The sequence below is a fragment of the Hipposideros armiger genome, unplaced genomic scaffold (assembly GCF_001890085.2).
Source record: "Hipposideros armiger isolate ML-2016 unplaced genomic scaffold, ASM189008v1 scaffold_27, whole genome shotgun sequence".
Classification (NCBI taxonomy): Eukaryota; Metazoa; Chordata; class Mammalia; order Chiroptera; family Hipposideridae; genus Hipposideros; species Hipposideros armiger.
Genome location: NW_017731377.1, coordinates 979486 through 991700, shown reverse-complemented (window position 1 = coordinate 991700; position 12215 = coordinate 979486).

Sequence of the window (12215 nt, the reverse complement as noted above, 5' to 3'; positions counted from 1 at the left end):
TTACTTGACTGTATATGCATGGGTTTATTTCTGGGTTCTCCATTCTGTTCCATTTGCCTATGTGTCTGTTTTTATGTCAGTCCCATGTTGTTTTGATAACTATTACGTTGTCATATATCTTGAAATCAGGAAATGTGAGGACTCCCACTTTGTTCTTTCTCAGGATTGCTTTGGCTATTTGAAGTCATTTGTGGTTCCATATTAAATTTTAGAATTGTTTCTTCTACTTCTATAGAAACACCATTGTAATCCTGGTAAGGATTGCATGAATCTATAGATAGCTTTGGGTAGTATAGATATTTTAACAATATTAATTCTTCCAGTCCATGAATATCTTTCTATTTATTTGTGTCATCTTCGATTTCTTTCATCAGTGTCTTACAGTTTTCAGTGTAGAGATGTTGCAGGCCGGTGACCAGAGGGAGGATGGTGGGGAATGAGAAATAAAGGAGATCTGAGTCAAAAGATGGGATCAGGAGGTCTCTGCAAGCTGATGGCTTGAAGAGCCCCGAATAATCAGATACACTGTATTTTATACAGCTACAGTCAGGAAGTTAAAAGAGGAACAAGGGAGTAGCTATCTGGTGTAGCATATTTTTCTAGTTCTGTATAGTTAGACTTGTAGGTACAGATTGCAGCAGTAGGCAAGCTCAGTCAAGGAGCTCGTCTCTAAATAAAGGTCAGAAGGAAGGAGCTAGTTTGCCCAAAGCTGACCACGAGCAAGGGGGAGAGGAGAATGGGGTCAGCTTTTCGCTGAAATTTCAGACCGCAAGGACCATGTCAGCTTGCAGTCGGCACTCCACATAAAGATCTTTTACCTCTTTGGTTAAATCTATTTTTAAGTATTTTATAGTTTTTGATGCTATTGTAAATGGAATGGTTTTCTTCATTTTCAAATAACTCACTGTTAGTGTACAGTAAGTCCTCAATTAATGTCCTTAGTAGGTTCTGTGACTTTAAGTGAAATGACATAATGAAACCAATTTTACCATAGGCTAATTGTGATATAAACACGAGTTCAGTTCCTATGGTATCTCAATCAATGTAATAACAAAACAATATTGAATAAAATGACATTATGCAAAGACCTGCTATATAGAACTACTCCAGATTTTTGTGTGTTAATTTTGTATCCTGCAACTTTACTGAGTTCATTGATTATATCTAACAATTTTTTGGAGTCTTTAGGATTTTCTCTATATAAAATCATGTCATATGCAAATAGAGACTATTTTACTTCTTCCTTTCCAATTCTGATGCCTGATTCTTACCTGATTGCTGTGGCTAGGACGTCCAGTACTGTGTTGAATAGGAGTAGTGGGTGTGCACCTTTGTCTTGTTCCTGGTCTTAAGAGGAAAAGTGTTCACCCTCTTACCATTGAGTATGACATTAGCTGTGGGCTTGTCATGTATGGTCATTATTATGTTTAGGTACTTTCCTTCTAAACCTAATTGTTAAGAGTTTTAATCATGAACAAATGTTAAATTTTGTCCCATGCCTTTTCTGCATTTATAAAGATGGTCACGTGATTTTTTTTCTTTCAGTCTATTCATGTAGTGTATCTCATTGATTTGTGTATTTTGAACCACCCTTGCATGCCAGGGATAAATCCCACTTGATCACGGTGTATGATCCTTTTAACGTGCTGCTAAATTCAGTTTGCTAGTATTTTATTTTTACATCTATATTAACCAGGAATATTGGCCTGTAGTTTATTTTCTTGTAGTGTCCTTTTCTAGCTTTGGTATCAGGGTAATGCCAGCTTCATAACATGAGTTTGGGAGTGTTCCCTCTCTTTGATTTTGGAAGAGTTTGAGAAAGATTGGCATTAATTCACTAAATGTTTGGTAAAATTCACCAATCAAGCCATTTGATCCTGGGCTTTTATCTGTTGGGAGATTTTTGCTTACTGATTCAATCGTCTTACTAATAATTGGTCTGTTAAGATTTTCTATTTCTTCCTGATTCAACATTGGTAGGTTGTATGTTTTTAAGAACTTTTCTATTTCTTTTAGGTTGTCCAGTTTGTTGATGTCTAGTTGTTCTTAGTAGCCTCTTAACAATTTTTTGTATTTCTGTGGTATCATTTGTATTACCTCTTCTTCATTTATAATTTTGTTGATATTTTTTCCTTGGTTAGTCTAGCCAAATGTCAATTTTGTTTTACTTTTCAAAGGACAAACTCTTAGTTTTATTAATCTTTTCAATTGTTTTCCTGTTCTCTATTTCATTTATTTCTGCTCTAACCTTTATTATTTTATTCCTTATGCCAGCTTTGGGTTCAGTTTGTTCATCTTTTTCTAGTTCCTTAAGATGTAGAATTAGGTTGTTTATTTGATGTATTTTTTGTCTCTAACTGTAGCGTTTATTGCTATGAACTTCCCGCTTAGAATTGCTTTTGCTGCATCCCATAAGTTTTGGTATGTTGTTTCCATCTGTGTTTGTCTCAAATACTTTTAAAATTTCTCCTTTGAGCCATTGGTTGTTGAGGAGAATGTTGTTTAATTTCATGTTTCTATGTACCAGTTTTCTTGTTATTGATTTCTAGTTTTATACCACTGTGGTCAGAGAGATACTTGGTATTACTTCAGTCTTCTTGAATTTGCTGACTTGTTTTGTGGCCCAACATATGATCATTCCTAGAGAACATTCTATGTACACTTGAGAAGAATGTGTATTCTGCTGTTGTCAGATAGACTGTTTTGATATTTCATAATCCTTGATCCCTTACGTTGATATCTGCACATTTGAGTAAGTGGTCTCCTCTTCCAGAATTTATAGGTTTCCTTTGGCAGAGACAGTTCTTCACCAGTCAGCTCATTTTGGGTTTCTGGGCGTGTCTGCTGGTAATGTCCTTGGGCAGGTAGGGTCCATTTTGGGGCAAGGCCACCACCTGAGCTCTCAGGGTGGAGGGTTGCTGCTCGCTGGCTGAGGACAGTTAGATAGGACTGCTGGCTTGGTTTCTTGCCCAAGCAAACCTGTAGCATGAGCTCCGCAGTTGCCTGGGCTCTCTGGTCAGGTTTACTAGATGGTGAGGACTATCCAGCTGTCAAATGCTTTTTCTGTGTTTATAGAGTTTATACAATACTCAGCAGTAGGTAGGGCTATGAATTAGCGTCCCTGCTCTGGTGGGACAGCAGGACAGTCCTTAGGGCCTGCAAAGTTCATTTTTGGGGGACCAGAATCAGGCAATACTGTGTACTGAATTCCCTGGCCAGTCGGGGCCACTGGGTTTGTTCTTCAGATGGGAAAAGCCACGGACTGTGCTCTCTGTTCAGGTGCCTCTGTAAGCAGTGAGTTGGATGGGCTATGCAGCTTCCCATGTGTTCTGGTTCGATTTCCTGCTAGGGTGGGCTGAAGGCTGTACTGAGCAGTGGGCAGAGCTATAAGTTAGTTTCCCTGCCAGGACTGAAGGGAAGCACCAGCTCCAAGACCAACAAAGCTCTTTGTGGTCTTGACTCAAGCTGACCCATGCCCCAAGTTCCCTGGCCAAATAGTGCCACTGGCTTTGCTCTGCAGATGATCAGCTCTGCCTGCCATACTCTGCTCCAGTGTTGTTCAGCTATGCAGCTTCCAGATGTTCTAGCCAGGCTTTCTGTTCAAGCAGGGCTGGGAGCTATGGCCAGCGGTGAGCTGGGTTGTGACTCAGCTCCCCTTCCAGGGGGAGATAGGAGGACCAGCTCCAAGCAGCCTCCCAGGTGTTATACTGAGCTGGCTGTCTGGGTGGGAGGGGCCAGGAGCTACACTCAGCAGTCTGGGCAGGGGAAAGCAGGGGAAACCTCCAAGCCTGTCAAGGCTTTCTGTTTGTGGTATTGACTCAAGCCGACATGTTCCCCAAGTTCCCTGGCCNGTGTGTGTGTGTGTGTGTGTGTGTGTGTGTGTGTACATGTGTGTACGTGTGTACATATACCAGGGGTGCCAAAAAATGTACACATTTTAAGAGATGTATTACTCTTCAAAGTTGAATTGAATTACGGTAGCAAGGTGTAGTATGAAGTTCCCTCAAAAGATGGCGTTGATCAAAATGCTGGTGTCATTCATTGTATTACAATTTTAATAGTTTTTTTTCTTTCTTAAAATGTGTACACATTTTTTTTTGGCACCCTCTGTATATGGAATCTTATTATTTCACTGATGTGATATCATCTCTTATCTCTTTGAGGCTACTGATGATTTATGGAGTGTTTTTGTCCAATGTATCTGTTTTCTCCAAGTCAATTTCTGCTGTTTATTTTGGTTTTTGTCTTCCATGATAGAGGTTTTCCTTAGAAATCGAATAATTCTTGGCTGTCTTCTCATGATTAGATGAACAAAAAAGTTCTGGTGTCCAGTGGGTGTATTAGTTTGTGCAGGCTGACATAAAATACCACAGGCTGGGGGCCTTAAACAATAGAAATTTATTTTCTCATAGTTCTAGAAGTTGGGAAGTTTAAGATGAAGATTCTGGCAGGGTTTGGCTCCTGGCGAGGACTCTTTCCGGCTCTCAGGTGGCTGCCTCCTCATTGTGTCCTCAACATAGAGAGAGGGTGTGTGTTCTCTGCTGTCTCGTCTTTATTTCTTCCAGTTTTACTGAGATATAGTTGACACAGCACTGTATAAGTTTAAGGTGTGCAGCATGATTTGACTTACATATATTATGACATGACTGCCACAATAAGTTTATATAGATACAAAAAGTAAAAAGAAAAAAATGTTTATTTTCCTTGTGAAAAAAACACTTAGGGTCTGTTCTCTTAACATCTTTAATATATAACATACAGCAGTGTTAAGTATAGTCATTATATTGCACATTATATTCCTTATAGTCATTATGTTGCACATTATATTCCTAGTACTTAATTATCTTGTAACTAGAAGTTTGTACCTTTTGAACACCTTCCTCTCATTCCCTTTCTCCCCAACTCACTTCTGGTGATCACAAATTTTACTTATTTTTCTATGAGTTTGGTTTTTTATTCTTTCTTTTTTAGATTCCACATATAAGTGAGATTATAGCAATTGTCTTTCTCTGGCTGATTTATTTCACTTAGCATAATGTCCTCAAAATCCATCCATGTTGTTGCAAATGGCAAGATTGCCTTTATTTATTTTTTTAATGTCTGAACAACATCCCATTGTATAGGGGTCTCGTTTCATTCTTTTACACGTGAATATGAGTTTTCCTATCACCATTTATTGAAGAGACTATCTTGTCTCCATTGAATATTCTGGGTACCCGTGATAAATATTACTTGACTGTATATGCATGGGTTTATTTCTGGGTTCTCCATTCTGTTCCATTTGCCTATGTGTCTGTTTTTATGTCAGTCCCATGTTGTTTTGATAACTATTACGTTGTCATATATCTTGAAATCAGGAAATGTGAGGACTCCCACTTTGTTCTTTCTCAGGATTGCTTTGGCTATTTGAAGTCATTTGTGGTTCCATATTAAATTTTAGAATTGTTTCTTCTACTTCTATAGAAACACCATTGTAATCCTGGTAAGGATTGCATGAATCTATAGATAGCTTTGGGTAGTATAGATATTTTAACAATATTAATTCTTCCAGTCCATGAATATCTTTCTATTTATTTGTGTCATCTTCGATTTCTTTCATCAGTGTCTTACAGTTTTCAGTGTAGAGATGTTGCAGGCCGGTGACCAGAGGGAGGATGGTGGGGAATGAGAAATAAAGGAGATCTGAGTCAAAAGATGGGATCAGGAGGTCTCTGCAAGCTGATGGCTTGAAGAGCCCCGAATAATCAGATACACTGTATTTTATACAGCTACAGTCAGGAAGTTAAAAGAGGAACAAGGGAGTAGCTATCTGGTGTAGCATATTTTTCTAGTTCTGTATAGTTAGACTTGTAGGTACAGATTGCAGCAGTAGGCAAGCTCAGTCAAGGAGCTCGTCTCTAAATAAAGGTCAGAAGGAAGGAGCTAGTTTGCCCAAAGCTGACCACGAGCAAGGGGGAGAGGAGAATGGGGTCAGCTTTTCGCTGAAATTTCAGACCGCAAGGACCATGTCAGCTTGCAGTCGGCACTCCACATAAAGATCTTTTACCTCTTTGGTTAAATCTATTTTTAAGTATTTTATAGTTTTTGATGCTATTGTAAATGGAATGGTTTTCTTCATTTTCAAATAACTCACTGTTAGTGTACAGTAAGTCCTCAATTAATGTCCTTAGTAGGTTCTGTGACTTTAAGTGAAATGACATAATGAAACCAATTTTACCATAGGCTAATTGTGATATAAACACGAGTTCAGTTCCTATGGTATCTCAATCAATGTAATAACAAAACAATATTGAATAAAATGACATTATGCAAAGACCTGCTATATAGAACTACTCCAGATTTTTGTGTGTTAATTTTGTATCCTGCAACTTTACTGAGTTCATTGATTATATCTAACAATTTTTTGGAGTCTTTAGGATTTTCTCTATATAAAATCATGTCATATGCAAATAGAGACTATTTTACTTCTTCCTTTCCAATTCTGATGCCTGATTCTTACCTGATTGCTGTGGCTAGGACGTCCAGTACTGTGTTGAATAGGAGTAGTGGGTGTGCACCTTTGTCTTGTTCCTGGTCTTAAGAGGAAAAGTGTTCACCCTCTTACCATTGAGTATGACATTAGCTGTGGGCTTGTCATGTATGGTCATTATTATGTTTAGGTACTTTCCTTCTAAACCTAATTGTTAAGAGTTTTAATCATGAACAAATGTTAAATTTTGTCCCATGCCTTTTCTGCATTTATAAAGATGGTCACGTGATTTTTTTTCTTTCAGTCTATTCATGTAGTGTATCTCATTGATTTGTGTATTTTGAACCACCCTTGCATGCCAGGGATAAATCCCACTTGATCACGGTGTATGATCCTTTTAACGTGCTGCTAAATTCAGTTTGCTAGTATTTTATTTTTACATCTATATTAACCAGGAATATTGGCCTGTAGTTTATTTTCTTGTAGTGTCCTTTTCTAGCTTTGGTATCAGGGTAATGCCAGCTTCATAACATGAGTTTGGGAGTGTTCCCTCTCTTTGATTTTGGAAGAGTTTGAGAAAGATTGGCATTAATTCACTAAATGTTTGGTAAAATTCACCAATCAAGCCATTTGATCCTGGGCTTTTATCTGTTGGGAGATTTTTGCTTACTGATTCAATCGTCTTACTAATAATTGGTCTGTTAAGATTTTCTATTTCTTCCTGATTCAACATTGGTAGGTTGTATGTTTTTAAGAACTTTTCTATTTCTTTTAGGTTGTCCAGTTTGTTGATGTCTAGTTGTTCTTAGTAGCCTCTTAACAATTTTTTGTATTTCTGTGGTATCATTTGTATTACCTCTTCTTCATTTATAATTTTGTTGATATTTTTTCCTTGGTTAGTCTAGCCAAATGTCAATTTTGTTTTACTTTTCAAAGGACAAACTCTTAGTTTTATTAATCTTTTCAATTGTTTTCCTGTTCTCTATTTCATTTATTTCTGCTCTAACCTTTATTATTTTATTCCTTATGCCAGCTTTGGGTTCAGTTTGTTCATCTTTTTCTAGTTCCTTAAGATGTAGAATTAGGTTGTTTATTTGATGTATTTTTTGTCTCTAACTGTAGCGTTTATTGCTATGAACTTCCCGCTTAGAATTGCTTTTGCTGCATCCCATAAGTTTTGGTATGTTGTTTCCATCTGTGTTTGTCTCAAATACTTTTAAAATTTCTCCTTTGAGCCATTGGTTGTTGAGGAGAATGTTGTTTAATTTCATGTTTCTATGTACCAGTTTTCTTGTTATTGATTTCTAGTTTTATACCACTGTGGTCAGAGAGATACTTGGTATTACTTCAGTCTTCTTGAATTTGCTGACTTGTTTTGTGGCCCAACATATGATCATTCCTAGAGAACATTCTATGTACACTTGAGAAGAATGTGTATTCTGCTGTTGTCAGATAGACTGTTTTGATATTTCATAATCCTTGATCCCTTACGTTGATATCTGCACATTTGAGTAAGTGGTCTCCTCTTCCAGAATTTATAGGTTTCCTTTGGCAGAGACAGTTCTTCACCAGTCAGCTCATTTTGGGTTTCTGGGCGTGTCTGCTGGTAATGTCCTTGGGCAGGTAGGGTCCATTTTGGGGCAAGGCCACCACCTGAGCTCTCAGGGTGGAGGGTTGCTGCTCGCTGGCTGAGGACAGTTAGATAGGACTGCTGGCTTGGTTTCTTGCCCAAGCAAACCTGTAGCATGAGCTCCGCAGTTGCCTGGGCTCTCTGGTCAGGTTTACTAGATGGTGAGGACTATCCAGCTGTCAAATGCTTTTTCTGTGTTTATAGAGTTTATACAATACTCAGCAGTAGGTAGGGCTATGAATTAGCGTCCCTGCTCTGGTGGGACAGCAGGACAGTCCTTAGGGCCTGCAAAGTTCATTTTTGGGGGACCAGAATCAGGCAATACTGTGTACTGAATTCCCTGGCCAGTCGGGGCCACTGGGTTTGTTCTTCAGATGGGAAAAGCCACGGACTGTGCTCTCTGTTCAGGTGCCTCTGTAAGCAGTGAGTTGGATGGGCTATGCAGCTTCCCATGTGTTCTGGTTCGATTTCCTGCTAGGGTGGGCTGAAGGCTGTACTGAGCAGTGGGCAGAGCTATAAGTTAGTTTCCCTGCCAGGACTGAAGGGAAGCACCAGCTCCAAGACCAACAAAGCTCTTTGTGGTCTTGACTCAAGCTGACCCATGCCCCAAGTTCCCTGGCCAAATAGTGCCACTGGCTTTGCTCTGCAGATGATCAGCTCTGCCTGCCATACTCTGCTCCAGTGTTGTTCAGCTATGCAGCTTCCAGATGTTCTAGCCAGGCTTTCTGTTCAAGCAGGGCTGGGAGCTATGGCCAGCGGTGAGCTGGGTTGTGACTCAGCTCCCCTTCCAGGGGGAGATAGGAGGACCAGCTCCAAGCAGCCTCCCAGGTGTTATACTGAGCTGGCTGTCTGGGGGGGGGGGGGCTGTTAATTAGCTCTCCTGCCTGGGCAGGGGAAAGCAGGGGAAACCTCCAAGCCTGTCAAGGCTTTCTGTTTGTGGTATTGACTCAAGCCGACATGTTCCCCAAGTTCCCTGGCCAAATGGCACCAGTGGATTTGCCCTGTGGACAATCAGCTCTGCCTGCTGTACCCTCTGCTGGAGGGTTGCTGGGCTATGCAGCTTCTAGGTGTTCCCAATAAGGGCTTATCTTGTTGGGGGCTACATTCCGCAGTGAACCAGGCTATGACTCAGCTCCCCTGCCTGGGTGGGTGCAGACCAGGCTCCAGAGCTGGAAAAGCTCTTTGTTTGAGGGCCTGGACCAGGCCGACCTGTGTCCCACTGAATTCCCTGGTCAGATGATGCCACTGCCTTGGCTTTGCAAATGAGCAAAGCAACTGCAGGGTTGGGGCTACTACCAAGATCTGAGCGCTGGTTGCTGCAAGCCCTTCCCCACTTCTCCGTCACAATCAGATTCCCAGTGCTCACATCCCACAGACTCCCCTGCAGTCCCTGTGGGGCAAGACCAGAGTGGGGGCTCCCATGAAGTAACTCACAGTGCTGGGGGAGCTGGATGTCCACTCTAGGCTCTCTCTTTCCCATTGAAGGAACCATAGGCTTGGGGGAGACCTTGGCTCAAATGCCATCTGTCTGGGTCTCTGTGGTGCAGGGGGTGCTCCAGCCTCACCCTTGTGTTCTAGGATTCTCTCAGTGGTGTCCTGCATGTTGGACACAAATAGTTGTTCTTGTGATGGGGAGCAACATTAGGAGGGACCTGTGATACCATCTTGGTGATGTCCCTTTTTGTTGCCTCTTCTTGTAAGGACACTAATATTATTGGATCAAGTCTCCACCCCTGTGACCTCACTTAACTTTGCTTTCAAAAAGGCCCTACCTCCAAATACACTCACACTGGGGGATGGGGCTTCAATATATAAATTTGGGTGGGGGTGGGGAGGAAGACACATTCAGTCCTTAACAAGGGAGCTTACTGATTTTGATGTGAAGCGGCCATCTGGGTTGTTTATTAAGAAACTCTATGTGACAGTATCTTTGGATCTTTCTTCTAGGGCTGGTTAAATTCTCCGTAAGAGTCTTTCAATTTCTGGCCTGTAGGGAAACGTTCAGCTGCCAGCATTCTGAAAATGGAGTTGGGAAAGACGATTTAAGCCTCAGGACTATTTGGTATGCATGGGCTCACGTAATCATCCTGTTCTCAGTTATATTACACTGACCTTCAACGTTGTCTAGAGTTCTCTCATCTAAAGGTCTTTCCGACTATTGCTGAGGTGGGAGCAGAGCAACTCCTTAATGGAGGGAATGAGTATGGGGACCTAGGGACCTAATAGCTGCCGAACTACTTTCCTCAGTTCTGGTTTTCCTTGCTCTCCAGTGTACGGCACTATCAGTTCCCATGGCTTTTCTCTGTGATATAAATCGTGTTGGCTGTGAACTTTCTCCACTGACCAGTGTCACCTGCTAAGTGAACTACTACTGTCCATCTGCTGTATAGCTGCCACAGTCTTATCACTTTTCTTTTTGTCTCTTCTTTTATTCTTCCTGTTCTTGTGAAATTTTTGATGTGTATTCAATCCTCTATTTTAACCCAGAGGCTTTCATTCTTTTCTATAACAGTAACTGCCAGTTACTTAGTGTCAGTTCTCTATTTAAATGGATCAATTACTTATTTCTATATTGTCCCTATTCTCAGGTTCTTTATTTGGGTGTGTTTCTTGGCTACATTCCTTCGTCAAGTAGTTTTCAAAAGAACTCATTGGCAGTTGTGCCAAGAAGTGGGTAAGGCAGGTGGGCAAATGTAGCTTCAAAAAAAAATCCTTTCCCAACCCAATCGCTAGTCTGAAACCCTTTGCTTTAGAAATTCTCGAGCTGCCGCTGGTCATAGGCATTCGAGTCCTGGAATCTTTGCAAGCTTGCAAACGTCCGTTTGTTGCCTTTTACTCAGCTCTCCTCTTCCTAGCTTTGTGGCCTTGGTTAATTTACTTATGCGTCTTGAGCCTTGGTTTCTCGTGTAGATGCAGACTCATTCTTACCTCAGAGGACTGTTGCGAGGGCAATACAGCCCTGTCTGCTCAACTGGTATGACTTCCCTTTCTTCCTCCCTGGCCCCAGGCTTCCCTTCCTCGCCTCTTCTTCAGGTGAATGTCAATGATCCTTTTGCTGCCCCAACACCCCCAACACACAGTGGGCCAAGGCCCCGTGCTTGCAAAGCTAGACAGAGGCAGAAGCAAGCCTTGAACCCAGGCAGCTGACCGCCAGGCCCGCTCTGTCTCGAGGGACCCAGGTGCTGAGCCCGTCCCTGCCTGCCCTGGTCGGGGCAGCAGCGGCTGTCACTTTTCCTGGTGCTCACATTTGCTAACCTTGACAAGAATGGCCCCGAGACGAGAGGCTAACCTTCCGTGCGGGGCTTCAGCTGGCAGAGAAATCTGTCTTGAAGCCGTAACTCTATCAGCGGAGACAGTATAAGGTACAGTCACCTCTGACCTCAATAAAAGCATGTGCACGCTCCAGTGCCTTTCAGTGAACTGGCAGCTTGACATTTTGTATGATGGGACTTGTTTATGATCACATGTGCCGTTGCCTTCTGAAAGGAAAAGGCCAAGTTCCAGACAGGTTGGCTTCTCCCCCACCTGCTGGAAGGTGGGTTATGAATGAAGGGCTGAAAGACACGGTGGGGGTGGCGGGGGGTGGGGGGAGAACTACAGGGGGGGACATGGAGGAAGCCTGCTGTGGATGAGTGCCTGTAGACAAAAATTTAAAGCAGCAAACCTTTGTATTGAGTCAATGTGTGCAGCCACCATACTTCATCCACGATTCTAGCCAGTGTGATGATGATAATATAAAAGAATATAAGCTATGAAAGAGTAAATTGTGGCATCTGCAGACAAAGGAAGACTAGGTAGGCATTAAAAACGATAAAGTAGTTGTGTGTGTACTGACCTGGGAAGATGCTCACAATTCCATTTTGTCTAGTAACAAAGTTACAAAGCGACAGACACACAGTGGGACCATTTTATGTAAAACTGGTCGTGTGTGTGTCTGTGTTGGGGGAGAGACCGACAGAAGGACGTTCACCAGAGCTTAGCACGGCTGTCTCTGACGGTGGGATTTCACCGTGTGCTTTTCTGTTTTACTTCAGTTTATTTCAATAATGAGCATATATAACTTTTAGAACCAACAAAAAGCCATTTTCATTTAAATACAAAAAGCAGACTCTGTTT